Genomic DNA, 11,023 nt, shown 5'->3' with positions numbered 1-11,023 from the left:
TTCAGCGGATTCAAAAACCAAAGCAGGGCTCATTCCAACAGAACAATCAGCAATATTTCATCTTGTTCAAGAAAAGGTATTGATATTTAATGATGAATTAAGGTTCTTGGGTTCTGCTCAACCCCCTGTTAAACTAACTCCGAGATTAATGTTTCTTCTCACAAAGGATGGAAGACAAGGTTCAACTGTGAGGGATGAATCAAAGTATATTGATAAACCATTGGATTTGAAAAATAAGGATGAAAGAGTATATATTGATCTGCTGAACACTCTAAATTATAAGGTTATTCTTTCTGGTAAAAGTAGGAAGAATGAGAAGGAGAAACACATTATTCAGGCTTTAAGTATCCTTGGTTCAGGTGTTAGTTTTCTTCCAAATGACCCATCGCAATTAGTTAATAGACTGTTATTGTTGTTAGGCAGTAAGAAGGCTGGAAATAACAATTGTTTTAATGAAGCATCAGCCATTTTAGACCAGTTGATGAACATGAAAATAATTAATAAATATCAATATAAAGACATTTTATCTCATATTAAATAAGATGAGAAGCACAATCCTTAGTTTCAATTTCACAACAAGCGACCACACATCTTCATTCCCATACCCACTACAACTTGACACAACAAAAGAATATGAGGCATCTTTATTGTCCATGGAAACTTATAATACCTTATTTAATATAACCGAGAAAAATGACAAGTTTAGTTATAATCCGGGAAGTGGATACAAAACGATAACAGTCTCACCCGGAGCATATGAGATTTCTCAAATATCTTCCGAAATTGCTCGTCTTATAAAAGAACAGGGTGATGAACCAAAAAATATTGTTATAAACATTCAAAAACATACTTCAAAATCAACGATTAAAGTTAAAAATAACTACAAGGTTGATTTCACAATTGATAATTCATTTGGAGAGTTATTGGGTTTCTCCTCAAAAAAGATTGAAACTAATGGGATGTTTTACAGTGATAATGTCATTCAAATATCCTCAGGAATAAATTCGGTGTTAATTCACTGTGATTTGATTGATGGTGCTTATAATGATGGGAAAAAAACAAATACAATATTTTCATTCAGCGCATACTCAACCCCAATTGGTTATAAGTTCAATATGGAACCCAAAAATTTGGTTTATCTACCTGTGTCAGGAAAAACCATACACAGAGTAAATTTTAGGATAACCGACCAAGATAATCGTGTGATTTCTTTTAATGGAGAAGTTATATCCATCAGAATTCACCTACGTGAAGTTTTCCAATAAATAAATACGATGGTTATTGTGAGGAAACACGAGTTGGGAAAATATAAAATAATTACAGGGGATGGGATGTTCCTTTCCCCATACTACAAGGGTGAAGGTATGTATCTTGGTAGAGGATACTATAAACCTAAGAGACAAAGGGGTGTTGGACATCAATTTAGAGGAGATGGGATAATTGATACTCTCATGGGTATTGGTTCAACTACTCTTAAACATAAAGATCTTATTGGTTCAACTGCTTCTGCTGTGGGAAATGTAGCAGGTGCTGTAAAGAGTATAAAAGATGCTCAGAAGGAATCTCATAAATTACAAGCAATAAAAGAAATTAAGAAACGCAAAACTCAGTTGTCCCCCCAAGAACGACAGAAAATAATTCAAATACTTGGATCAGGGTTTCAAAAGTTTTAACATCTTTTTTTCCTAAATAAATACAAGTATGGAAGCAATTGATAGTATCTATGATTTGGATGATACTATTATTATCTCAAACTCCACTAAAAAAGAAGATTACTTCAAGGTAAATGCAATAACTGGAACAGACTGGAATACGAATGGTACAAAAAGTTTTGAAATAAATAATCAACAAACCTATTTGAATCTCTCCGAAAGTTTCTTGTTGTGTAAATTTAAATTCACTAAAGCTGGGAATAACACAAACGCTACACTTGTAAATGATTTCTTCTGGAAAATGTTTGATAGTGTGCGTTTGTATATTGGAACACAAGAAGTTGAAGTGGTTGATTATGTCTCTGCTGTATCTGAAATGATAAAATTTACACTCAATACATTCAGTGATAGAATGAGAAAGGGGTCTGCCGAAGGTTTTATTCCTGATATGTCAACGGGAACAAACACAGACCCTGGATATACTCAAAGGAAAGGAATGTATAATGATGATACAAAAACAGAAAATAGTTTTACTGTGGCAGTTCCTCTTAAAGGTATATTTGGATTTTGTGATCATGATAAAGTTCTGTATGGTCTTAAAATTAGATTTCAACTACAGAGGAATGATAATGAAAATCGATTGCTTTTTGGTGTTGGTAGTGCTTTTGGTGAACAGAATAAATTTGTAATTGAGGAGATGAGTTGGTATATCAGTGAATATACTCCTAATCTTAAAACAGAAGAGATGTTGAATCGAAGACTTAACTCAAATAAACCACTCAGTGTATCATACCTCAAAAGAAGATGTCAACACGTTAAACTCAATCAAACTACTTACACGTGGAATTTGGTTGTTCTGGAAGGAAAGCCACGATATCTGTGGATCATTTTTAAAAAGCCAAATGGTGATACTGCGACTGATAAGAATAATGCATTGAGTGATAATGCTAAGGTGAAACAACTTCGCGTTTCTCTAGATGGAACATTTTACCCACGAGATAGATTGGAAATTAATTGGGAAAAAAATGATTTTGCTGAAGCATACAAGTCTTACCAAAAGGTGTGTGAAAGTAATGGAAATAAAGAACCTATTTTGGATATGACAGCATTTAAAAGTTTGTATACAATCTATGCGTTTGACCTGAGCGCTCAAAAGGAAACTATAAAGTCTAATCGAGTGGATACTTCCCTATACATTGAAAGAGGAGAGAGTGAAGAAGTTGATACATATTGTTTGCTTTTGGAAGAAACAGAATTGCAGATTAATACAGATAATGGTGTGCTGATTAGTCTCACATAATTTTTTGTTAAATAAATGAGTGGCAAAGTACCAACTGGGGTATATGTTAATCAAATCAATCTTCATAAACTATCATCTTGTGTTCAAAATCAAAAGCTTTGTACGATTAACGTTAATACAATTCAGAGAAAAGGAGCAGTAAGAATTGATGTTTTTCTCACAAGAGAACAGGTTAAAATCTTGAATGACACTGGCTCACTTAAAATTAAAATGACAAAACCAATGTTGAAAAAAATATTCAATAAGAGAGACGAATGGAGGATTTCTCCCATTTCTAATTCCTTTATTTGCTGGTTTAAGTGCGGTTGGAGCATTGACGGGTGGTATTTCAGCAGCGGTGAAAACTGCCAACGAAAGGAAGGCTCAACTCCAGGCTCAGAAAGAATTGGAAAGACATAACAAAGAGTTGGAGAAACAAATTAGTGGAAGTGGTGTAATTGTAGATTTTGCTGAAAAACTTGAAGGCCTGCCTGATAAAGCGAGATTGTTAGTTGGAGATATGCTTTCTTCTATAGCACAAGCAGGTGTAAAATTAATGAAAAGAGGTAATGGATTATATCTTTCTAATAAATAAATGAGCATTGATGAGTGGTTGAAAGAATTTGGAAAGAATACAACATCAAATTTACAACTTGCCAAATATTGTAAGAAATTAAAAATTCATAATGTGGTTATTTGTATGAGAGATGAATTAACAAATGTGCCGAAACATACAAAGAATATTATTATGAACTTAGAAGATAATAATGGGAACGGTTCTCATTGGGTTTGTATTTTTAATAGTCAAGACAAATATTATTTTGATAGTTTTGGTCTTCCGCCACCTGTTGAAGTCATAAAATTCTTACAGAATGGTGTTTATCAAACATTTCAAGTCCAAGAATTAAATTCCAAGTGTTGTGGCCAATTATGCCTATATGTGTTATTTTAACTCAACAAAAATAAAAAAATTTATGATATTATTTTTAATCTAATATAAATGACTTATGTTGGTAAAGATGGTTCTATCTTTGGTGTATCTCAAGAACTGGATATTGATTTATCAAATTATTACACAAAGGCACAGGCTGAACGACATAAATATAATAAAACCAAAAATATTAACATGAAAAATGCTTATAAATTAAAAAATTATCCAACCCCAACTGAAGCGAATGACTTGGTGAGATTAAGTGATTTATCACAATATATATATACTTAAATAAAACGGCTGTGTATTCCAAAGATACAGAAGTGTTGATATTATCTCCAGGTCATACAGAATTCACAGTTCGAATTAAAATAAATTTTTATAAAGAAGGGCGTATCGTTTGTATGAGAATAGAACAATGGGGGTATGATATGAATGATTTAGGGTATAATTGGTCATTTAAAATTAACCTCGAAGACCTGGAACAATTAAATCAGTCTCGTAAGGAAGAATATTATCCACTTGGTATCGAGAATGAGTTTTGTGGGGCTACGATTAGTAAACAACAAATAAAAGAATTTAATAAGGGTAAATATAATAATGGTTTTGCCCTTGTTTATCTCATGAAAACAGAAAAAACAGGATTATATATAATAAGTAATGAAATACAAAATGATTTAACTATGGGAAGATGGGGAGGTGTTTCGTGCCATAATATTATTCTAACATATATTTCTAATACATAAATGACAGCAAGAAGGCTTCAAGAAAATTATCATTTCTGTGTTCAAGCATACCTTCAAGAAAAGGGTATTCGGTATTTTAATAAATATGTTCTACAATATAAGAATGAGGTATTTTCAATAAAAGATTGGCATTATGCTGATGTTGATAAACCGACAACTTTAGATTTAATTAGAATGTTAAATAATGAAAAAATTATGAAGTTAAGAAAAGGTAAGGCTCTTTTAGAAATTCAAAAGAAATTTTATTGGTTTCCTGTTGTAAAAAAAATTATTTTGGATACAGGAATAACAAGAAATCCTGATGAATATATGTATAATATTCTATGGGGTGTAAGCGATTCAAGGATAGTAAGGGATGAGGAAGGAGTTGAAGAAGAGAGGGAAGAGGAGGAAAAGGAGAAGAGAGAGAAGGAGGAGAGGGAGAAGAAAGAGAAGGAGGAAAGAGAGAAGAGAGAGAGAGAGGGATGAAAGGGAGAAGAGAGAGAGGGAGGAAAGAGAGAAGAGAGAGAGGGAGGAGAGGGAGGAAAGAGAGTGGATGAATAAATATCAAAATATGGAAACCAGTGAGATTCAAAAAAGAATAGGGGTATTACAGAAAATAACTCAACCCACCGAGGAGGAAAACAAAGAATTGATAAGTCTATTTACAATACTTTCGACAAGACTATTGACATCGAGAAGACATGTATTTTAATTCAAGTTTTTCATTTTTTTTTTTTCTTAAATAAATGGGGGAGAGAGTGAAGGCATTTCTAAGGATTCTTTATGTTTTAAAAATTAAGATTCAAATGTGCATGTTGGAAACTAAAAAGGTTTTTGCACTCTGCAGGAATTTTTCTCATAAATAAATGAGTTATTGTCTCAAATGTAAAAAGAAAACTAATACTAAAAATATTTCATATATTAAAAGTAAAAATAACAGGGTTATACAAAAAGGTATATGTTCGGTGTGTGGTTCAAAAAAAAAATCAATTTATCTCCCAACACAAACTAGGAGGAGATATACAAAAGTTTTTATCAGGAAGTAAATTTACAACTACTGGAATACCAGGGGAATTACATCTTCCAGGGTATTCTTTCTGTGGTCCAGGCACAAACTTGGATAAAAGATTAGATGAGGCAGACAATCCTAAATCCTGGAGTAAGCCTATCAATAGAGTTGATGAAGTGTGCATGAGACACGATATTGATTATGGGAATACCACAACGTTGGAAGAAAAGCATGAAGCCGACAGAGAAATGTTGTATAATTTGTCTCTGATACAAAATCCAACCTTGAGAGAAAAAGTTGATCGGTTCATTGTGAAGAAGATGATCAGTGCTAAATTGAAACTTGGACTTGGAAATTCAAAAAACTTGTAAGCTCTAATGATGTCATTAAGATTGAAGAGCAATTAGCTGATGAATTACATAAACCAATATTCACAAAGTTTCAGAGAAGGAAAGTTTATTCCAAGGAAGTAGATTATATCTGGTCTGCTGATTTGATTGAACTCAATAATGATAAGGGGTACAAGTATGCTTTAACCGTTATTGATTTGAGGAGTAGATATGTGTGGGTTGTCCCTTTAAAAAACAAAACAGGTAATACTCTTATGTTAGCTTTTCAACAGATATTTAATAAAAGTAAGAGAAAACCTAAAAAATTGTGGACTGATGAGGGTAGAGAGTTTTATAACAAGACATTGATGAATTTTCTAAAAAATAACAGTATTACATTATACAGTACCTTTAATGAAGGGAAGGCAGTTGTTGTTGAACGTTTTAATCGTACCTTAAAAGAGAGACTATATAAAAAATTCACACAACTCGGTTCACAACAATGGTCATCTTTTATTCAGGATATTGTGGATAAGTATAATGACACGATTCACACGGCAACAAATATGAAACCATCAGAAACATTTACAAAATTAAAATATGAAAAAGAGATTAATGTCAGAAAACCTAAGTTCAAAGTTGGTGATATCGTAAGAATATATAGGTGGAAATCTCATTTTGAAAAAGGTTATACGAAAAGATGGACCAACGAGCTTTTTAAAATTGTTGATGTAATAGATACGGTTCCTTGGACTTATAAGATATATGATTTGGAAGGGGAAGAGATTTTAGGTTCATTTTATTCACAGGAATTACAAAAGACAAAGATGAATTGAAATTTTTTGACTCCGCCCCTTTTTGACTCCACCCACACAAGCCCCGCCCACACAAGCCCCCCCCGCCCACACAAACCCCACCACACACCCCCTCACAAGCTCCAATAAATTGAATTTTTTTGACTCCGCCCCTTTTTGACTCCGCCCACACACGCCCCTCCCACCGAAGCCCCGCCCACACAAACCCCACACAAACCCCACACAAGCTCCACACAAGCTCCACACAAAAACTCCACACAAGCTCCACACACACAAACCCCACACAAGCTCCACCCATATTCATCATATTCACATAATTAGTGATTAGTTAATTAGTTCCCCCCACACACAACATGTTTATTTAATTAAAAAATTATCCACCCATCCACACAAGCTCCACTCATCCACCCATCCCCCATCTCTCCACCCATCCATTTATCCACACAAACCTCATCCACATAAGCGTCATCCACATTCACCCCTCCCACACAAGCTCCACCCACATAAACCCCTGCCCATATAAACCCTGCCCACATAAACCCCTCCCACATAAGCCCTGCCTACACAAGCTCCACACAAAAACTCCACACACATAAACCCTGTCCACATAAACCCCTCCCACACAAGCTCCACCCACATAAACCCCGCCCACACAAGCCCCACCCACACAAGCCCCACCCACACACACCCCGCCCACACAAGCCCCTCCCACACACACCCCACCCACACAAGCCCCCCTGAAGCCCCACCCACACAAGCCCCGCCCACACAAGCCCCACCCCCATCATCCCCCCTGTGCGCCCCCACCTTTGACCCACCACCTCCCTCATCCCACCCCCACCCTTCCCCACACACACACATGGGGAGGGGAGGGATGGGATGAGGGGGTGATGGGTCATTAGGGGAGCGCACCTACACCCCCCTCCCCCCCCAACCCCCCCCGCCACCCATTACATCTCTTTTATTCTTTTCTTGTAATTCAGAATCAAGTAATTGTAAACAAAACAAATATAATTTATTAATATTGAAAATATTAAATATTCATTTGCGAGAATGTATAATCTTTCCCAGCAATCTTCTTCAGATGTCTTGTGATTTCGAAACTCAGACACCATATTCTGTTTTGAAACAAAAAGTGGATAATAATTAGGTTTTATAAAGATAATTACATGGTAATATGAGTAAGCCTCGTTGACCACTGAATTAACACACCAGGAGCCTGTCATCCTTTCAAGGTCAATAAAATGAATTCCAGTGTACTGACAAAACCACGTCCAAACTAATGATGCAACCAACATAAAGCGACATTCTAAAGAGAGAGTGATATTAATAATAATTCAGAAATATTTACCTCCAGAAAATCATGTGTTGTACGAGTGATATTAATAATAATTCAGAAATATTTACCTCCAGAAAATCATGTGTTGTACAAGATTGCTTCAACAGCTGATGTTGTGCGATAGTGCTGAAAAAAAAATAATAAGTCAAGGGTATAGATGAAGAGACAGACAGGGAAAGCAACACACACACACACACACGCACACACACACACATACACACACACACATAGACACACACACACGTGCCTCACCATTGGTTTAATTCATTCGAGATCAGAGACCAGTCATTATAAATCATTGACCTCTTCAATAAGAGCAGAGAGAGGTAGGTAGAAAGACAGACAGAGAGAGAGACACACACACACACGTGTCTCACCATTGGTTTAATTCCTTCGAGATGAGAGGACGTGATAAGACTTCGTGCCACTCATTGTAAATGTCTTTCAATTCTCTTCTAAAATCATTGATCTCTTCAATAAGAGTATTAATTTCATGAACCACGTCGTGATATGTAAACTCAATTTCTTCCAATGCCCTGTCAGGGAAAAAATATACATATCAGAATTATCATGATTTAATTAATAATCATTTGCTTCATCGTTCAAAGAGAAAATCATACACAAACTTACCAACTCTGTAGTGGGCTGTTGTCTTCATCGGAAGAAAGATCGTCCATGCCCCAGTTGTAAAAATGAAAATCCCGTCTGGCAGAAACTTTGTCTGGCGAATCACTTATAAAGCAACGATGAGGAGATTGCTTAATCATTGGGTGTGGGCACAGGAAATGACAAGCTTCTCTTAATGATCTCATCTGGCCACCGCCCGAGTTGCAAATCATTTTTGTACATAAACCACGCCATAAAGTTTTGATTCAAATGTTTTCAGTTCGTGTTCTGAGATAAAATATAAACACGAGACCTTGTCTCACAGAATAGTTCCTATTTTTTCACAGCATGACAGTCCAAAACCACTTCCTCATTCACACAGCACGGCCGTGTCAAAAAAAACACTTCCTCATTTTCACGGCATGAACTGAAAACATTTGAAACAAAACTTTTTTAATGGCATGGTTTATGTACAAAAATGATTTGCAACTCGGGCGGTGGCCAGATGAGATCATTAAGAGAAGTTTATCATTTCGTAATGGCGCAAAAGGGGTATCTTAAAAAATATAAAGATTCAAATGTTTTGTTTTTCAATATTTTAGATGGGGATTATTGTGCAAAGAAAATTAAACTATTGAAGGAATTTGAGAATGAACAAATGTTTATAGGTTCAATGAGTGAGCTAAACAATATGCATTGGTTATTTGATAAAGAGTGCCCCGAGGCTTAGACGTTTCAGATATTTCTTTAGAATCACCTTTAACAAATCTTTATCTTGTTGTATGGGTTATTTGATAAAGAGTGCCCCGAGGCTTCGACGTTTCAGATATTTCTTTAGAATCACCTTTAACAAATCTTTATCTTGTTGTATGGGCTATTTGAATAGAGAGCCCCTAGGTTAAAAGGGGAAATAAAAAAATGACCGTTTTTACAGCCATTTTTCCCTGCTGTGCAGGGGTTTGGCTTTTTCTTGAGGCAATGTTTTATGGCCGGATGCCCTTCCTGACGCCAACCCTGGTCGCCTCTTACGACACACAGGGATATGGTACACCTATTCTAACCGGGGCATACACCGGAACCAGTACACTGGCACTCATTTCGCCGACCTCAGAAGGATGGCAGGCTGAGTCAACCCCCTGGTGTTAATTCAGCAGCCAACGGGGCTTGAACTCAGGACCCTGGGATCCCAAGCCGCCACCCTAACCACTAAGCCAACACCAGGCTCCAGGTTAAAAGGGGAGACAAATAAATATACCTTGGGTTAAAAAGGGGATTTATTTTTTTAGGGGAAAAAAAAGAAAAATTTCATGGCTGAAAATCCCCCATTCATTTACATGGGGAAAAGTGAGCCAGAACCAGTATTCTTACCCTACTGATGTGGTTTCTGATAATGATTCAAATTTCACTTGTGTTGAGTGCCAGGACTTCACAGCATGAACGATATTAAGCATATAAAAGTTGGCTTGGCAGAGAAAGCAATGAACATTATCAAGTCTGGTCTGACTAAGATCAAGCATTGAACTCCCACCATGAAACTGGCTTGTGTGTTGTTCATGTATAAAAAAAATACTCCACAACGTTTACTAATGAGATTCCTGCAAAGGTACTCAATGGGCATTGTCTTAAAACTCCACTGGGTCAACTTGTCCAGACCTCACTGCTCATATGGAGTGGCAACAGTCAAAGTAGAAATTGGAGCACGATGGACACACAATTCAGCATACTTGGTGAACTAATGATCTGTTCTATGCAATAAACTTTGCTTAAGGTGATCATTGGTTACTTGGGATGATCATGTCACAAGCTGGTTAAGCAACAGATGCATGACGTCACGTACGTCATTTTGGGATGTTGGAGGAGCTCCATGTTCATCAGATTGCATGCAAAATAACCAATCCTATTAATATACCAAGTTTGGCAAAGAAACATAACTCCAACATGAACTTGTAACTCATGAACCCACAGCTCAACCCGACCGAAAACCACCACAACCACTGCTGTCCAACAAGGGCATTAAAACCCTCGTGTTGAGGTTGAAAATTGCCAAATAAACATGTCCATCATACGAAACCATGATGCCTGGAACCAATGGAAGACATTTATATCAATTCCAACAGACCCATCCGAATGAGTATTGGAAGCCAATTTTCATACCGAAGCTGATCGACCATCTATCCCGACCGTTCTTGTGTTTCAGCACTTTATTTTTTTGTACGATTCATGTCTCTTAGTCGTTGGTCTTTGTTACCTCGAGATTTTAATTCACATCCTTTTTGCTCCTCGGCATGAGACCTATATCCTTTCGAAATGATTGTGATATTTGATGTGTTACTGG

The 11,023-nt window shown here is 36.2% G+C and overlaps 1 long non-coding RNA gene across 1 annotated transcript; it reads right to left on the bottom strand.

The window, feature by feature from the left end:
- Positions 1-7,703: 7,703 nt before the first annotated feature.
- Positions 7,704-9,756, bottom strand: LOC147029427 (uncharacterized). The gene is made up of 4 exons (XR_015055717.1): positions 8,713-9,756; positions 8,460-8,618; positions 8,151-8,208; positions 7,704-7,861 (listed from the first exon to the last, which is right to left on the bottom strand). It is a non-coding gene; the product is annotated as an uncharacterized LOC147029427 (long non-coding RNA).
- Positions 9,757-11,023: the final 1,267 nt, after the last annotated feature.

The sequence above is a fragment of the Eptatretus burgeri genome, chromosome 3, assembly GCF_056783735.1.
Source record: "Eptatretus burgeri isolate ZD-2024b chromosome 3, Ebu_testis_v1, whole genome shotgun sequence".
In the NCBI taxonomy this organism is placed as follows: domain Eukaryota; kingdom Metazoa; phylum Chordata; class Myxini; order Myxiniformes; family Myxinidae; genus Eptatretus; species Eptatretus burgeri.
Note: the sequence above shows the minus strand (reverse complement) of the source record. Positions and strands in the feature narration are given on the sequence as shown.